The 18,414-nt window shown below is 44.1% G+C and overlaps 1 long non-coding RNA gene across 1 annotated transcript in view; it reads left to right on the forward strand.

Annotated features, from left to right (window-relative positions):
* LOC142018264 (uncharacterized) overlaps positions 1-18,414 on the forward strand; it is an 84,763-nt gene that overhangs the window by 44,251 nt on the left and 22,098 nt on the right. The window lies entirely within an intron of this gene.

Consider the following 18,414-nt stretch of genomic DNA (forward strand, 5'->3'; position numbering starts at 1 on the left):
TTGCATTGATACAAAAGTGGTTACATTGCCCATGCATTAGCAAGTCAACGAACAGTGACCAACAACAAAAGCAAGATGGTAATATCAGACTCAAGTAGCAAAGAGAAATATTGTTGTGCCGTTACGTAGTTAAATGGTTCATCCCACCTGGAATATTGTGTACTGTTCAGGCAACCCCCCTGAGAAGAGTCTAACGTAAACAGAATGAAATTCAATAAGGACAAACACAAAGTACTCTGCTTAGGAAGAACAATCAGTTGCACACATGTACAAAATGGGAAATGACGACCTAGAAAAGAGTACTATGGAAAGGGAGGTAAGGGTCATAATGGATCAAAAGCTGAATCAGAGTCAATACAGGAAACACTCCATTTAACAGACCTTGATATAACACATTTGGAAATAACGGATGCTGTCAGCCAACCTCCCCAGTCACTGCCTAAGTAAATGCTGGAGACTCACCAGACAAGCGGACAGGGCTGGAGGAGTTGCCAGAGTTGCTGGGACCGTGGGAGCTAGAGGGGACCCTGGGTCCGGAGGAGCTGCAGCAGGGCACAGGAGCTCTCCTTCCCCAACTTCACGTGCGTCGGAGCCTGGCCGCTGCTGCCTGCAATGGAGCCGAGCAGCAGCCATGGTGTCGGAGGTTGCTGCCCACTGACAGGCTGGGGGAGGCCATGCTCCACCTTCATGCAGGCAGCTTGGAGTCAGGGGCTGGAGGAGCCACAGCGCTGATAGCTGCAGGAGGTGGAAGGAGCCAAGCCAGCATTCAACTCCTTTCCTGGTAAATGGGAGAGGGAGATGGAGGTGTGAGGGGAAGAATGGGGCAGAGGATCATAGGGAGTGATGGGCTGGGAAGGTCAAGCTATCATCGTACATTATAACCATTTAGATATAATGGACTTTTGGCATTAACGGACACCCCTTTCCCCTATTAGTCCATTTAATCGAGAGTTTACAGTAGTGTGATAATGGTGGGGGAAAAAAAGGAACTATAATTCAGGGATGTATTAACAGCAGCTTTGTAAGCAAGACTGGAGAAGTAATTCTGCTGTCCTATGCTATGCAGATTAGGCCTCAACTGGAGTAGCATGTCCAGTTCTGCATACCATGTGTCATGTTACCAGGTCTGCGTACCATGTTTCAGGAAAGACGTGAACTAGTTGGAGAAGGTCCTGAGAAGACCAACAAAAATGACTAAAGGTCTAGGAACTATGACCTTTGAAGAAAGATTGAAAAAACTGGGTTTGTTTATTGTGGAAAAGAGAGACTGAGAGGTGATGCGATTAACAGCTTTCAAGTATCTAGAAGGTTGTTACAAGGAGGAGGGAGAAAAATTATTCACCTTAACTTCTGATGATAGAGCAAGGAACAATGGGCTTAAACTGTAGCAAGGCAGGTTTAGGTTGGACATTATGAAAAACTCTCAGGGTGGTTAAGCAATAGAATTAATTGCCTTGGAAGATTATGGAATTTCCATCAATGGAAACTTGTAAGTGTAGGTTAGACAAACTCCTGTAAGGGATGGTGTAGATGGTGCTTGTCCCGCCATAAGTGCTGTGGGCTGGACTTGATAACCTCTTGAACTCCTTTCTAGTTCCATAATTCTACAAGAATATAACAGAAATAGGAATCCAAAGATGAGCAAAGACATCATTAGAGACCTGTTAATGCTTCCGTCTCAGAAGAGAGTGAAAAGACTTTAGAGTGGAGATGAACACAAAAGGTCCATACAAATAAGGCCATAGATAGAGAAGGTAAATTGGATGTACCTATTCACTCATTCTCATAGTGCATAATGCTGGACTTAAACATGTGATAACAATAAATGAAAGTATTACTTAACACATACTTTATGTTAAATGCATTGCTACATATTACTGAACCAATATTTTGTTAGGTTTGAATAAGAATTCAGTACACTTGTAGGAGTATATTAGGTAAGATTATTGTGCCATTATATAAGTAAATGGTTTACCCCACCTGGAATATTGTGCACAGTTCAGGCCACCCTGCTTGGAAGAGTCACCTGTCAGGTCAAACTAATGGGATATTAGGAATAAACTTTTCCAAGCAACAGCTTACTACATTCCAGGGTTTCCTGTGCTAACCTCTGAAGCATCGTGCAGAGGCCACCGTTAGAGACAGAATACTGGACAAGTTGGATAACTAGTTTGCTCTGGTATAGCATCTGTACTATTAAATGGATTCATATTCCATTTTCTTGTATCTAACTATTTCCTCTCTGGCACAAGCCGCATGTGTTATGTTTGACAGGCATCCAAGAATGTTTGGCCTTTTACCCATGTAAATGTAAAAAACATACCATTTCCAGTGGGTTTTCTACTGGCATTATCATAAAGTACTATTAGCTGGTTAGAGAGGAATGCTTATCATACTCTGGAGCAAGCCAACAGTGAATCCAAGCAGTCCAAGCCTCCAGGCTGAGGTTAAGCAATGAACAATTTAGTGAATTGCTACCATAGCTTCAGCATTCCTGAAGACATTAGCCTTCTGCCTAGTGTTATTTTTGTTGCTTAGTACATAGCCTACAATACAGTACTGCCAGAAATTGTGGCTTTGGGGGGGTCTGATTGTGTAACTTCACTCACATGACTTCAGTGGGATCAACTAAGTAAAGTCCCTAGGACTGGACCCTGAATCACACAGCTGTCAACCTGAGGGCCAAAAATCTGAGCAGAGTCAAAGCTGGTGCAATTCTTCTGACCCCTTCAGCATATAAATGCAACCAAGGCCCCAGAACACTCACATCACTGAGCAGTTTTCACCCATTACCCTCGGTATTCATTCTGGCCATCTAAGCCTCAATGAATCTAATTTGGTGTCACTTTCACATTTAAGCCGTGTCTACACGTGCATGCTACTTCGAAGTAGCGGCACTAACTTCAAAATAGCGCCCGTCACGGCTACACGTGTTGGGCGCTATTTCGATGTTAACATCGATGTTAGGCGGCGAGACGTCGAAGCCGCTAACCCCATGAGGGGATGGGAATAGCGCCCTACTTCGAAGTTGAACATCGAAGTAGGGCACGTGTAGCCGATCCACGTCCCGCAACATCGAAATAGCAGGGTCTGCCATGGCGGCCACCAGCTGAGGGGTTGAGAGATGCTCTCTCTCCAGCCCCTGCGGGGCTCTATGGTCACTGTGTGCAGCAGCCCTTAGCCCAGGGCTTCTGGCTGCTGCTGCTGCAGCTGGGGATCCATGCTGCACGCACAGGGTCTGCAACCAGTTGTTGGCTCTGTGGATCTTGTGTTGTTTAGTGCAACTGTGTCTGGGAGGGGCCCTTTAAGGGAGCGGCTTGCTGTTGAGTCCGCCCTGTGACCCTGTCTGCAGCTGTGCCTGGCACCCTTATTTCGATGTGTGCTACTTTGGCGTGTAGACGTTCCCTCGCAGCGCCTATTTCGATGTGGTGCTGCGCAACGTTGATGTTGAATGTCGACGTTGCCAGCCCTGGAGGACGTGTAGACGTTATTCATCGAAATAGCCTATTTCGATGTCACTACATCGAAATAAGCTACTTCGATGTAGGCTTCACATGTAGACGTAGCCTTAATGAGAAAAGAAATTAGACGAGCAATTGGTATAGAACAGCTACATCTGCATAGATGTAGAGAGACTCAAGGAGCAGATGCCCATGATTAATACTGACAGACTTGCTATTTGCTTGTGTCCCACAAGGGAGTTTCTCTCAAAATGATTGAGCAAAAAAGCCATTGAAAAATGCTGCTGTAAGCAAAGAAAATTTCCCAGAAGAATTGATGTAAAGAGGTTCCAGGGCATTTTTTTCTGCAGGCCAAAGGCAGTATACACAGTGTAAGTTTCAAACCATTTTAAACAATGTAATACTGTACACAGCAATGGTAATTATGAAGCTTGAGAGTGGAAAGGGAGGGCTAGCTCAATGGTTTGAGCAATGGCCTGCTAAACCCAGGGTTGAGAGTTCAGCCCTTGAGAGGGCCAGTTAGGGATCTGAGGTAAATAAATGTGGGGGGGAAAAGAGAGGGCTTGGTCCTGCCAAGAGAGCAGTGGACAGGACTTGATAACCTCTGGAGGTCTCTGCCACCTCTAAAAGATGTGTATCTATCTAAATATTTATAATATTTCCCAGGGAATGTCTTGCTCCCAAATGATGAGCATTTGGCTGAACACTGAAGCGTTAACAAGTTGTTAATATAGGCTCATGCTCCAGAAGTGGCATGAACTGAGGCCGGAGTGGGGGAAACAGACACACAACAGTGGCTGCAAACACTTCCTTGCAGAAACAGAACATGATGAACCGGTACTATCCCCCTGGAGTGCACCACTCTTCCTTCCAGATGGTGCATACACAGCTGTACTGTGCCAAGAGGTGTGTCTCACACATCCCCACACACAGAGCCTGTGTATTGACAGAGAGGAGTAGACAGACATGCATTGGCCCTTAAAGTATGCAGACCCCACTTCAGTTACACTGCCCTCCTAAGTAGAGCAGGAAGTCCAAACAGAAGCCTCTGTAACTATGACATCCTGCTTTGTGGTGATGTGGTGTGGGGGAGCTTGTATGGAGGGAGCGGGGACATGCTGACATCAGAACCCTTCTCCTGCACCCACGGCAAGCAGGAGGGGTCAGGGAGCAGCAGCAAGGCAGAGGACAGGAGCAGCATGGCAGTAGGGGGAGGGGTAGCTGAACTGCAGCTGCCCAGCTGAATACCATATAAGAAACTTGGTGGGGCTGCCAACACACCCTTGTTCCAAACCCCAACAAGGACTGGCTGCTTTTTCAGAAAACCCAGCAAGTAGTGGACAAAGCAGGCAGCCAAATGACATCATAAGGGAATGCTCTAATAGGTAAGAAATATAACAAAACAGTGCTAAATGGGATACAAGTCAGGAATTAAAATACAGTTATTTTATCTTGAATGTGACTTGCCCTGAATAGATATAAACTTGGGTGATAGCTGGACAGTAAATGTAGATGTACAAAGTGGCTGCCCGTGTGGCTGCCTGTGAGTTGGTAGGTGATAGAGCAAACTTCTATCATGATAAATGGAATCCTACAACTGAGTGCTAGTGATACTGTGAACTCAGATGGCAGTGGATTTCAATAACAGCATGCATTTTAATGATCCATATTTACACTCAGTTAATTTTATAAAAGGAAGTTAATATGTCTAGTATGTTACAATACTAACTTTGCATTATATTGTTTCAGCTTATTGTTAAATCAGGCGTATATTGAATTACCTGATCCAGAAGCGAGGTCAGAATAAAAGCCAAGTTCCATGAGTGGTTTGGACTATTCAGTGCTTTGGGAACATCTTTCCTCAGAATCCTACGAACTAGAATATGTAATTTTGCTACATTTCTTTCCTACCATTACAGATTATTCACAATTGGCCTCTTCCTCCCCAATTCATTCATTGTTGGCAAAATCCAGTGTTTGTGGCACAGCTCATCAACTTGTATGTATTTTTGATATCACAACCACCATTTTCTTCAGTCGCTGAAAGAATCGAACACATTTAGGAAGAAGTGGCATTTGTATTACCATGAAATAGTCACCAATAAAATGAACTAGCTGGTATCATCACTTACTTTAGCTTAGCAAAATACCAGACTTCAAACTGTGATTGAATATGATCTTTTAGGCATAATGGGCCTTTATGGCTCACTCAAGACCATTTTAATGAGTATTGGCTGAAAGCAGTTACGTGCCCAACATAAGTCAATGTAGTGAATGAGAAACTACGGTGTAAAATTACACATCATGCCCCAGATCCACAAAGTTATTTAGACTCCTAATTGCCATTGAAATCTAGGCCTCTCTCTATTTGCAGTGAGTAGCTTGTATATTTCAATAACATTTTAGGTGTTTTAGTATCAAGCTGTTAACATATTAAAGTGGATTACACACAGTATTTTTACTTGTATTTTTGCCTCGCAGCTCCCATATGGTGAAGATAATGAATGTGCTACTTTTAATTTTAAAATTGGTGGCATTTGTTCAAATTTTGGTTATTCCTGAAAGTGACAAACAGAACTGACTCGAGCCTGGAGCCAAGCCATCCCCAATCAATCTGCAACATGCTCACAATTCCAGCACTGGAAGTTTGTTGAACAAAATCTACAATCAATGCTAACATATTGTGCTCTGAATCAAGCACATTTGGAACCCAGCTCTGGCTTGATCACACCTCTCCATAGACAAAACATTACAGTGCCTACTGTACAGCCTCATCTAGAGAAAATAGGAAAGAGGCAGGAGTTTATGCAAATGAATTTTCACCATATGCATAACATCTTGCCCCATTTCATTGTCACATCATTTGTTTTTACTAGTTTATGAAGCACCTTTTACACAAACAGTTGTATACTAAAGAGCTTCATGCAATTACGCCAAAGACATACATTGAATCCATAACTACAAGTCCATCTGGTAAATCTTCTAGAAAACAATCTTCCTACCTCACAAATTCATTAGTTTGCCTACAAAGGAAAAAGCATTTGTATGGGAAAATGGTAAATCAATTTTTTAAAAAAGCAGTAATTTCTGTAGGTGTGGGATATGCAAGTGCCAAGCCACAGATGCAAATTTTGCAGGTGCTGCTTTTTTTTAGTCTCGCACTTGTGCTCTGTAAATTTGTATTCTGCCCTGAAAGACAGACAAGGTGGGTGAGATGTCTTTTATTGGACAAACTTCTACTGGGCTCTCTCATCATCAGAAGTTGGATCAATAAGAGCTATTACTTCGCCCATCTTAACTATCACCTTGGGCCCTGAACAACTACAGTAATTGTATAATATTCTGAAAGAGGCAGTTGCTACACTGAGTTCTCTTATTGTTGTGCTATTTATGAAAATTGATACTGAGTTTGTTCAAGCTGAGAGACTGATTTCTCTTCTACTTTTTCCCCATGCAGATGGGAAGGTGGCAGATACAGTCCATGTGGGACTTGGGACGGATGGGGCTGTGTGGGGGGGAGTCAGATGGTCTGATAAGGGTGGTTTTGATCCACTTTTGGGACAGGGTGCCCTAGGAAAGTAGAATTTTTAGTGCTGAGGTAAAAATTATCCTGTCCCAATGCAAGCTGAGCTAGTCAGCCTTCATTGTGCTAACTTATCGTCAGAGGGGCCACACCTACAGAGGCTATTCTGAAAGTGTCTCTCAAAAACGCCTAGTGTTTTTCAATTCTTATTTTTAGGTGTCAGTGTAACATCCACTTCATGTTTAGAACATGAGCATCACAGCTATCCATTGCTTGTGTCTGGATGTCAGAGTGCAAGAGTCTCAGTGTTTGTGGTGGTAACATATAAATTAGTAAGTTGAAGGCAAAAAAAAAAAACACCAAGCCCTCGTTATATACGTGGGTGGGATACAGTACATAAGTTTTTGCTTTCTCTGCATGCACAGGCTTCCTCATATTTCTTCAGGCTTTCCAAACTGTCCCTACTCATTAGTTATCTTTCCGTATTTGTAATATAACCTTTATACAATAATGAACGGCTGGCTGGGTATGACGTACGAAGAGCAGTTGAGGTTATGGAGTATGTTTTTGTTCTTGGTCACTGACCAAGGATGAGAACAATGCCAGAGGAAGTTGCATAAAAGAGCATCTAGAGGTCACATTCTGCTGGCTTTCTTAGTGTTTAACTGTGGCTTTCAGGGCAAGCTTGGGTCCATATTAACTGAGCAGTGATATTCTCTGGCTCTTGAAGAAGAGCAGGGAGCACTATGGCAAGCTGTATCCTTCACATCACCCACCGATGCCCACCTTGCATCAGCCTCTGTGCACAGGCAGCTGGGCCATTCCTTTGACCCATCCTACCTGGCCACAACCCTCTGGGGACATTGAGAGCCATCCAGCGGGATAGCTAGCTCAGCCCCTTAATTCAAGGGCAATAGAGACACTGTTTTTACTAGCACCTAAATAAGAGCTCCAGAGAAAGGAGCAAACGTCTCTGTGCATCTCTCTCACTATCCCCCTCAAACAAGTGAAGACTTAGGTGCTTAATTCAGTGGAATATTGTGACCCTGAGCTAGAATAAAGAGGAGATCATTCAGGACATGGCAAACAATTCCTTTTAAGCAACACTGAAGTCCACATTAATTCTCTCTCTCCTGTCACATTCATCCTTTCCATTTGTTACTTCCTTGAAAGTATAGGCACCTATTCCTGCTCTTTTTGGAGTTGGGGGAAAACTGATAGATTCAAAACAGTAAAATTGCACAATAACTCCTCTCATTCAGGGCTTATATCAGCCCTTTGGAATAAGTGAGCGCATCACTGCTGGGCTTTATTGGAAGCAGAATATGGGCTTCAACTATTGTGCACCTTGCTAGGGTCACCCCTCTCAGAAATCCTAGCACCATAAGATAAATGTAGCTTGCCATGTATCTTTGACAGCCTCACTGTGATACTGCTCCAGGATTTGTCTCTGCTGTTATTGTTCAGAGGTTTATGATCTTGGTGGCAATCTAGGGTAGGTTTTTTTTTTCCAGTGGGAAATATTCTCTCAAGTGTGGGATTGACTTCCAAAACCACAGAGGCCCAAGACAAGCAATAGATATTCTAGAAAGAGAAACAGATTTATGCTTGGGCTCTGATTATCCAGCTGGGCTCGAGACATAAGTTTTATAGGAAAATTTTTCACGTCCCTGAGGCATCAGCCCTTACCTAACATAGGCAATATTATTATGTGTAGCAGAGGCTATGCTATGGAGTTTCTCCAGCTAACATTTTATTAATTTGATCTTCCTCTCCCCGCATTAATTGTACAGCTGGGTTCAAAAAACTAACAGGAAATGGATTTACAGGCAGAAAGATAACAAGTACCACGTGGAGGGTGGCAGTGTTACTTCGTGGTTGGGTACAGCAAAGCAACTCTTTCTCTCTTTCCCCTATCCAGTCAGGCCTGCCGACAGCCATTCCAGGCCCTTAGGCAGGGCAGTAAGTGGGTCCCACACACTGCACCTGTGCAGACACAGTCTGCCTGGCATTTGGGCCGGGCTGCTCCTGCCCTGCCAGCTCTTCCAGCATAACCAGGGCTTCACCCATACCAGCCTGGTAGGATTGCTAGCTACCTAATCACACAAACCCCAGGACCCTGGCCTAGCCTCCTGCTCTGCCCCTTCCCTGAAGCCTTCCCCTGTTCTGGCAATTCTCTAAAGGGCCACCTGAGCTCCTGCAGCCTCAAGACTTCGTGCAGGCTGAGGCAGAGGATATGCAGTCTCTGGGAGGAAGTGTGGGTGCCGAGGCTCTGAGCTGTGGCAGAGATCTGGGATGATGGAAGGAGAGAGAGGGGAGCACCTGAAGGCAACTGGCACACCCCTCTGGCAGCAGCTTTGGTAGGACCACATGGACCTGCAGACACCCCGCCACTCCTATTGGCTGCAGTTCCCATCACAGAGGAGCTGTGGAGTCAGTGCTTAGGGCAGGAGCAGTGTGTGGAGATTCTCACACAGGGGCTGGTGCCACAGGGACATGCAGTCCACTTCTGGGAGTGGCACGGAGTGAGGGCAGGCAGAAAGCCTGCCTTAGCCCTGCAGGCAGCAGCCAGGGGCTCTCAGGGCCCTTTAAATTGCCTGAGTCACTGTGAAACTGCCTCTTTACGCCCTCTCCCATGGTCTGGTCCTTCTTAGAACTTAACTTTCTAATCTAACCCTTCTAAGGTGACAGGAAAGCCCAACACATGCTTGATAGTCAATGACTCTAGGTCACATCTTCAATCTCAGGCCAACCACATTAGCCCTTGTCCCTTTAGCCAAAGGCTTTTATCTCCCCTTTCACAGGGGCTGGCAAGAAAACCCAGGCCCAGCCTCTCCTCAGGGTTTCAGCCCAGGGCCTTGTGACAAACAAGTAGGGCCTGTTTCTTACCATATATTGTTAACTCCTCAGGCTGCTTCCTACCTTTACCTGGTAGCAAGCACCTGCCCTGACACTGTAGTCTTTACTGCTTGACCTCCAAAGCACCAGTGCTCTGTACAGCTTTCTCCCAGGTTGCAACTGAAGCACTTTCCCAGAAGGGCTCCTAGGCCATCAGTCACCAGCATCTACCTCAGCTGAAGCGTTTTATCACCACTGTGGTAAAGTGGCCAATCAGCTGCATTTGGCTGAAGAAGTAAGTTACCCACCTATTAACCCCTTCCTGCCTGTCACAACTTGCTTCTATACTCTCACCACATCCCAATAAAAGCATCTAAAACTAATTTACAACCATTCTGAAGTAATCTCAGAGAAGTAGCTGCATTAGCAACCATTCTGAAGTAAGTTTTTCTAACTTGTCACATGATGGCGAGAGAAGTGATGGAAAGGTTGCCCTGCACACAGGTGAAATGACCCATATAATTCACAGATTTGTCGCTCCTGAGCAAGGCAGCCACACCAATAGAATATTTTGCCATCCCGCACAGTGTCTTCAGCTTCTTGTGTCTGCAGAGTCAGAAGCGCAAGCAGCTATTTCTCACTCTTAGAGGATTATGGCCTGTCATCCAGTCAGCCCCTACACAACATCATAGTACTCGCCTCTGAATGGCTTCAGGGATTGATTACATTTCCTGCTTTAACTATGGATTTATAAAAGCCCATCAACAAATATGAAAACAGGGAACAGCTGCTAAAACGGACACAAAATGAGGACTCTACCATCACCACTTTTTCCTCTCTCCAGTATTTGATCTCTATTACAACATGCTCATTTACCCCAGCATGTAGCTCCTGTGCCTGCAGCCCCTGCTCAGTGGGCGTTGTGTGTGACTAGACTTTGCACGATCAAGTACATAATGGGATAATTGGAATAAGTAAAGAATGTGATCATCTTTGCATTTGCTTTAAGAAATTTGCACCAAAAACTTTAATCAGCCAGTCCAATGCCAATGGGAAACATTTTGTCTGCCATATTAAATGTTAATGTTAAAAGAGAAGGGGGAGTCTTTCATTCATGATTAATTGGGTATGTCTACACAGCAGCCTTATTTCAAACTAAGCTACTCGGAAAAAGCTATTCTGAAACAGTTTATATCAAAATAATGCAGCTACATGCAAAAATGCACTTAGAAATAGCATGTATCTATTTCAAAATACACCATCTACACACATACAGCCTATTTCAAAATAGAGCCATTAAACGAACTGTGGCTTATTTTGAAATAGGCTCTATTTCCTTCTTAACAGCACCTATTTCTAAATAGTTATTTTGAAATCAGCACTATTCCTCATAGAATGTGGTTTACCTATTTTGAAATAAGCCAAATACTATTTCAAAATTATTTCGAAATAGTGGTTGTGTTGTGTAAATACTAGGATAATTATTTCAAAATAACACCTGTTATTTTGAAATATCTTTGCTGTGTAGACCTACCCATAGTCACCTCATTATTCTCCACTGAGCTCCTTCACGCTGAGCCTGCTATGTGGGTTCTGAGCTGAGCTGAGAAACTGACAGTAGCTGTAACATATTAATATGTTTTATACGTACTTACTCTGTGTTTAAAATGTCCAGTAAGCAATAGCACTTGCTTTTAATGATGAGTTACCCACAGCTTTCCCGCAGAAGCACAGAAGTATATGTTGCCATCATCACACCATCATAAAAAAAGTGCCTTTTCCCTTATTTTATCTATCCTTCTACATATATGGTAAAAGAAGTCCAACCAAAGAAGGACAAATACCATCTGTGCATCTCCATGTCCTCCTTTACACTTTTTCTCCCAGCCATGCCTCAGTGCAGCCAAAATCTCTTATAGAGAAATTCTGTAATAGTGTTCAAGTTTTTTCCCTGAAGTATTCCAATTATATTAAATGAATCAAGACCCACCACATAATCTTTTTCATCTGCGACAGGCAGAGTTCATAAAAATCTTAAGGGCAAATTCTGCTCTAATTTACCCTCTTGCAAGGCAATAGTAACTGCACTGATTTTTAAAGAATTACTTCAAATTCCTACCCGTCTGATGGAGAGCAAAATTTGGCTCCTAAATGATAGTATTGGGTGCTCCTGAAATATATTCCAAATGCCCTGCTTACCCCAGTTGTGCTGGACAGGATTTTGTCTAATGAGTCACAGTCAAATTAAATTAGTTTTGATTATAGTCACAATGGATCCAGCCTCACTCTTGCCCCTTTTCCTTGCTACCATTTTGCTCTCCCTGAGGGAAAGCATGAAAGAAAAATATGCCAAAAGTGACAAAAACTCAGACAGCACAAGTTCCAAGAATGTAATTGCTGTAATAAACTACACATGGTGTTCCCTTTTAGTATCTGTTCTTCTTCACAGAAAACACATGAGGCACAGACGATGTCCGTTATGATACAGTCCCTTGTGGCATTAATTCAACACAAACATGGTTCGGGTGAGGGTTGTGTTTGTTTGTTTGCTTATTTACCGCCTTCTATTTCTCTGAATTATAACAACATGAGTCCCTTCAGGATATTTGCTGACTTCATAGAGAGGACAGACAAACCTCCTGTACTTCAATACTCTAAGCTATTGAGGACATAAGAGGTTTGCCTAGCTGGCCCACAAGAGAGTCACCATCCAGAGTCACTCCCACACTCCAATGGCCTGCACTCTGATACACATACAGGTGGAGAAATCCTGCAGTCAAAAGATTAGTGTCTGTAAATAGTGTCTGGTTGTGATCACACAAAGTAGCCGTCTCAGTCCACTCATCAGGAGGTCAGATGGGACCTGGACGACTACTTCAATGGGTGTCTCTGGCCTTGAAGAAACCTGTTTGCAGTAGTTGAGGAGTGCAGTGATTCTGTGTTCCGAGCAGTTGCTTCATCAGTGAAATCTGTAAGAGGAAGCTATGTCAGTATGCAGTAGCAGAAACAGCCTCCACCAAGGTTAGAAGTGGAACTATGCATCTACCTCTCTGGAACTGCTCTTCCGAATTTGGAACATGGTCAGTGGGCGAAAAAATGCCCTTTTTAACTCTTTGCCAATATTGATAGGAAATTCCCATTTGATCTGATTTTACACTCCCAAAATTTTGATTTTTAACGGATTGGGAGGGTCTTTACCTCATGTTTACATCTGCCATGTACAGCTTTGAAGGGAGAAAAGCTGTTAGTTATTTTGAATGTGAAATATTACTGTAGCTTTTTGCACACGATAATAAAGATGCTTATAAAATGCATCAGGGTTGGAAATATTTGCCACAAGGTTTGATTTCATATGATCATGAGCTGTACGCGTTTGACTTCATGGCTATGTCTTTGGAATCCTTTCACAGTTTCCACTTTAAACCTTTGGCCATTGGTAACATTACAGCTTCAACAACCATAGACTTTACCCTCTGCTCCCTGGGATGAGCTTTGACCAGTCAGAAGACAATGCTAGTTCTCAAGCAGAGTCAAGGTTTGCATTTTTCAGAATGGTCGTCGGTATCCTTCTCCCCATCCCTCCCCAGCACAACCACACACTCTTGCCTTTACCAGGATGTAATCGTAATAATATAGAGTATAATATTGTTCTCATAAAACCACTGCTGCAGTGTAGGCCAATTTCAGTGGCAGAATACCAGACCAGGATGTCAGCTATGCAGTGAAGTCTTTCTAAGTAGGCCCAGCACAGACCTGACAGCCAGATGGAAACCTAGCTGGACAGCTGACCTCCCCCACTCTAGTAATTCTATGTGACTGCATCTGAGAACATCCTCCACCCCAAACACACCCCATGAAGCCTAGTAAAACAGGAGCTCAGCAGCAGGCTTGTCTGTACTTGTTCCTAACCCCTCTTCCTGGCTGCCTTCCTACTATTTGTAGTCTTCCAGGTGCCACTGCATGTAAATAGTCACTTTACAACGACAACCACTGGGTGACTCTCTGTTTCATGCTCTCCAATGTCACTGTACAGTGTGGCTGGGTCTACATGAGCCCCTTCCTTTTGAAAGGGGCATGTTAATGCGCGGGTTCGAAAGATGCTAATGAGGCGCTGCAATGAATATGCAGCACCTCATTAGCATAATGGCAGTCACGGCGATTCGAAAGTGCGGCTTTTTGAATCACGCGCCACCAGTGGAGATGAGACCTTCCAAAAGGACCCCCCCAGTTTTCGAAAGCCCCTTCTTCCTAACACCAGATAGGAAGAAGGGCTTTCAAAAACTTGTGGGGGGGGTCCTTCAGAAGGTCCTGTCTCCACGGGTGGTGTGCAATTCAAAAAGCCGCACTTCCGAATTGCTGCAGCCACCATTATGCTAATGAGGCACTGCATATTCATTGAAGCGCCTCATTAGCATCTTTTGAACCCACTCATTAACATGCCCCTTTCGAAAGGAAGGGGCTCGTGTAGGCACAGAGTAACTGAACAGCATGAGGCCTGCTGGGTTGACAATTAGTGCACAGTCTCACCAGGGGTGTAAAAGGTGCTGCTCAGAAGGCCTCACTCTCTGTACCTGGGGTGAATTTCAGCCCTAGTGAGCCCTGTAAAGTAGCAGTCCATTGTACTGACATGTCTTTGAATCCATCTGGACAATTGCAGAGCCAATTGTAGAGTTATGGAAACAGTTATTTCATTGGAAAAGTTTAAGTGTAGTATCGCATTCCTCCAAAGGAATGTGGCAGAGATAATGAAAAGTAAGATAAACATGTCAGGGAAAACAGAGGGAACAAACTTATGCAGCAATAGATAGTTTTCATTTATGGGCTTTATAAAGGCACAGACAAATAGAGCTGAGTCCCCTCTTTGAACCTGAGAAGTAGTGGTAGTAAACAAACATACATGCTGGCTTTTGGTATAAATTATGGCAGACAAGCTTAGGGGCTTGTCAAAGTACAAATGAAGCAAACGCTAGAAGTGGACATGGGCTGCCAAGTATTTATTGTTATGTAAATTGGAAAGCTCTACCAGAGGGACACATTTTCCCTATGCACAGGTGTCCAGGGCTGTGAGGTACTGGGCAACGTCTGCTCAGCTGGCAGCTCCCTTTTGGAGACACTCAGTAATGTAGGGATTCTCAGGCCTGCTAGAAGAGGCTGAGCACCTCTTGTGAGAGGCTCAGGGCAATCAATTCCCATTCAGGGGTTTTGCAGGTGTTCTGCTGCTGTAAGTAAATGCAATGGGAGTCTATCAGGTGAAAGTCTTGCAGGTATAGGCTTGGCTACTGATCTAGAGGTTGATCTAGGATCAGGCCATTGGTAACATTACAGCTCAAACAACCATAGACTTCGCCCTCTGTTTCCTGGGATGTGTTTTTGACCAGTCAGAAGACAATGCTAGTTCTCAAGCAGAGTCAAGGTTTGCCTTTTTCAGAATGGTGGTTGGTATGCTTCTTAAAGGGAAGCTATTCAAGCAGTTACTTTGTTGAGGGTTGCCAGGGAATACATCAGTCCAGAACTTATTCTTTAACAGTCTTTAAAGAGATGTGTACAGCTTTACCACCACCACCCCCTGCCATCCCTATCCCACGAGGCATAGAAAAACAGGAATTAAGCTCGGTGGACACTAGACCTTGCAGTCAACTGCAAATACACAATTCTAGCTACAGCAATTGCATAGCTAGAATCAATGTATCTGTAATCAGCAGTAAGGTCTGTCCTCACTTAGGAAGGTCAGTGGGCGCATTTCTCCATCGATGTCCCTTAGTCCTTGCAAGAGCAGGAGTACAGGGGGTGAACTGCGAACCTCAGGAGATCGATTCTGCATGTCTTTACCAGACATGTGAAATGGAACTCCGGGAGATTGACCCTGAATGGGTCACTCTTCTGTTAAGTGTAGACATACCCTTAGACTGCAGCCATAGGATGCAGCCTTGACTGTAAATATTTTGTGCCTAAACCCTCCTCTCTGCTGCCAGCAAAGCTGAGAAAATTCAGCTCTTTTCCCATGAGGCACCCAAGGGCTGAGAGAGAAGAGTCATTACGGAATGATCAGAAGCACACCTTTGTAAGAAGCAGGAGGGGCAAGCTGGCCTTCCCTTACTGCATCTAGATCAACAGTTCCCAAACTTTTCCAGTTGTGGAACACTTGGACGTCATGGCGCTGTCTGGGGAACACTATCTTTTTTACATTAATCATACTAACTATTTTCCCTGAGAATGGGGAAGAGACCACCCTTACTCAATTTCAACAGCACAATACTTTGCCATTGCTCACGGAACACCAGTGTTTTACCAGACCATAGTTTGGGAACTGCTGGTCTAGATACTCTAAATTAAAAATGCCAGGGTGATGAGAGTGTTGCATTGGAGCGTAAAGGACTTTATGCTGACTAAGTTGGTAAATGGGCTTTTTCCTACCTGAGCTGCACCACTTTTTTGCAACACTTACAGCTCATAAGCTATTTTCGGAAGATTTTTATTAAATCTCAATAGTGTGACATCTTAGCTTGTTTTGCTTTGCATGGGGTGAAAGCTTTTAACAACCTGCAACCTCAAAAACCACTTTGGTGGATTACAGTTAATTTTCTATCTTGCCTAATTAACTTCATTGGCCTGATCAAATTTATTCTTCTTTCTTGCTAGGACACATGCAGCTGCGTGTCCAAGAATACAAATTAGCTCATATCCTGGTAATGCTACGCATACCAGCTCATGACAAACACGCAGGCAAAACAAAATCCCCAGAGCTCCAGGAAACAACAATGAAACTCATATTTTACTAGAGCTTGGCAAGCAAGTCAGAAGAAATTATCTTAGGGAAAGAAACTTTCAAGCAGAACAAACCACTTCTGATATATGAGAAGCAACCTATGGCCATGCTGTATCTTATGCTTCAGAGCAGTGTCCAAACACTTCAGAGCCTGATTGCTTTCTCTATGCAAGCTTTCCACAGAAAGGGAAGATAAGATAACACAATGAGTTAATGCACTAGCTTGCTGCTGTTTAGGAGGGCTTAGTTCAAATTAGCATCATTTCACCTATCTTTGAAATGTAACCATCTTTGGGGTGGGAACAGATTAAGCTTTGACACAACATTCCAGCTTTCAGAGATGGGCAACAACATGTCCCTCAGCCAGACTACAGTTGACGAATGCAAATATAGGAGTTCTATAGGCTACCACCTGCAGCAGGGTCAGGCCAGAGGCAGCTCTAAAAAGCAGAAACAGCCCTGGCTAATCAGGTATCATCACAGGCAGAGTGGGAGCAGTGTGGAAGAGACCATAAATTAATTAAGGGCCAGCTGTCCCCACTTGAGGCTGCCAAGGGGCCTTTTAAAAAGCCTTTCCCCCCCCCCCTCCCCAGTAGGGAGAGTAGAGAAGTTTGGAAAGAAGTGAGATGATCAGAGCAGACCAGGAGAAAGAGAGAGATTAAAGGAGAATACCACCAGTACCAGACAACAGGGGTGATGAGCAGCTCCCCAAGGGAATGTTTGTGCTCCCTGCCCCTGGTAACCTCATGCCTCAGCCAGAGGCTGGAAAGGACTGGTCACTATGCTCAATCAGGCCTGGAGGGGGGCGGAGTTCCTAGTGGCTGTCCTGTGGGCCCAGGGACCAAAGCCTGAACTCCAGTGAGGGCAAGTAGGCCCATTGCATTGGACTTTGGACCGAACAGGATCTGGGGCCCAGGAGTGGTACTGAGCCTGCCACGCACCACGTTGTTATAAAAACTCTGTGATCGTTAATGACTGCGAGTGGGCTCCAAATGATAACTTCATCAGCAAGTACTCCAGTGGTCTTGTGCAGTAATTCCATAACAATTCAGAGAAGAATGACACACTATGAAAGCTCTCAAGACTTCCTGGATCATCTGAGTTTTCCTTAGAGGTTATCCGCCCTGCTTAGTTTCTCTGAGCTGATACAACAAAAATGGCTGCCATCTTGTCCTGTAGACTGGATTGAACTAGTGACCTCCACAACTAAAAGCATGAACTGCTTAAGGGGGTAACAGGGTTATACTCTCTGATGCTTGGCTACAGAAAAGAATCTGTAATCAAGTGAGTCACAGAATCCCAGTGAAAAGTGGATATGGCAGCAAAAGGGAAACAAATGCAGCATCTTCCACGTGCTCCTATAAACCAAACTTCCTAGAAGAGATTTCAAGGCCTTAAAGGAGATTAGGTTCCTTGGCTGGCTAAAACACCAAACACAACAAAAACATTCTGCTGTCAATGCTACAAGTATTTGACCAGCATAGCCAAGCCCTTAGTTGCTATGTAGCAGTTCAAAAGGCAGAACAAAATTCCCCCTGAGTTTCCCTAAGAGAAGCCCGTGATAGGACTAGAAGGTCTGTCACATTATGATTAGCAAAAGTCAGGGTCGATCTTATCGCAAAGAGTAAGGGAGCTCGACAGCAGAAATGCTCTCATTGAGCTTTCTCACTGAGGACAGACCTTACAGCCAAATGCAGACGCATCAATTCTAGCTATGCAATTGCTGTAGCTAGAATTCCGTATCTGCCATTGACTGTAAAGGCTAGCATAGACCAAGCCTGAGGATGCTTATAGAGGCTCTATTAGTGCTAGTTTCAGCTGTCAAT

The sequence above is a fragment of the Carettochelys insculpta genome, chromosome 10 (genome assembly GCF_033958435.1).
Source record: "Carettochelys insculpta isolate YL-2023 chromosome 10, ASM3395843v1, whole genome shotgun sequence".
Lineage (NCBI taxonomy): Eukaryota > Metazoa > Chordata > Testudines > Carettochelyidae > Carettochelys > Carettochelys insculpta.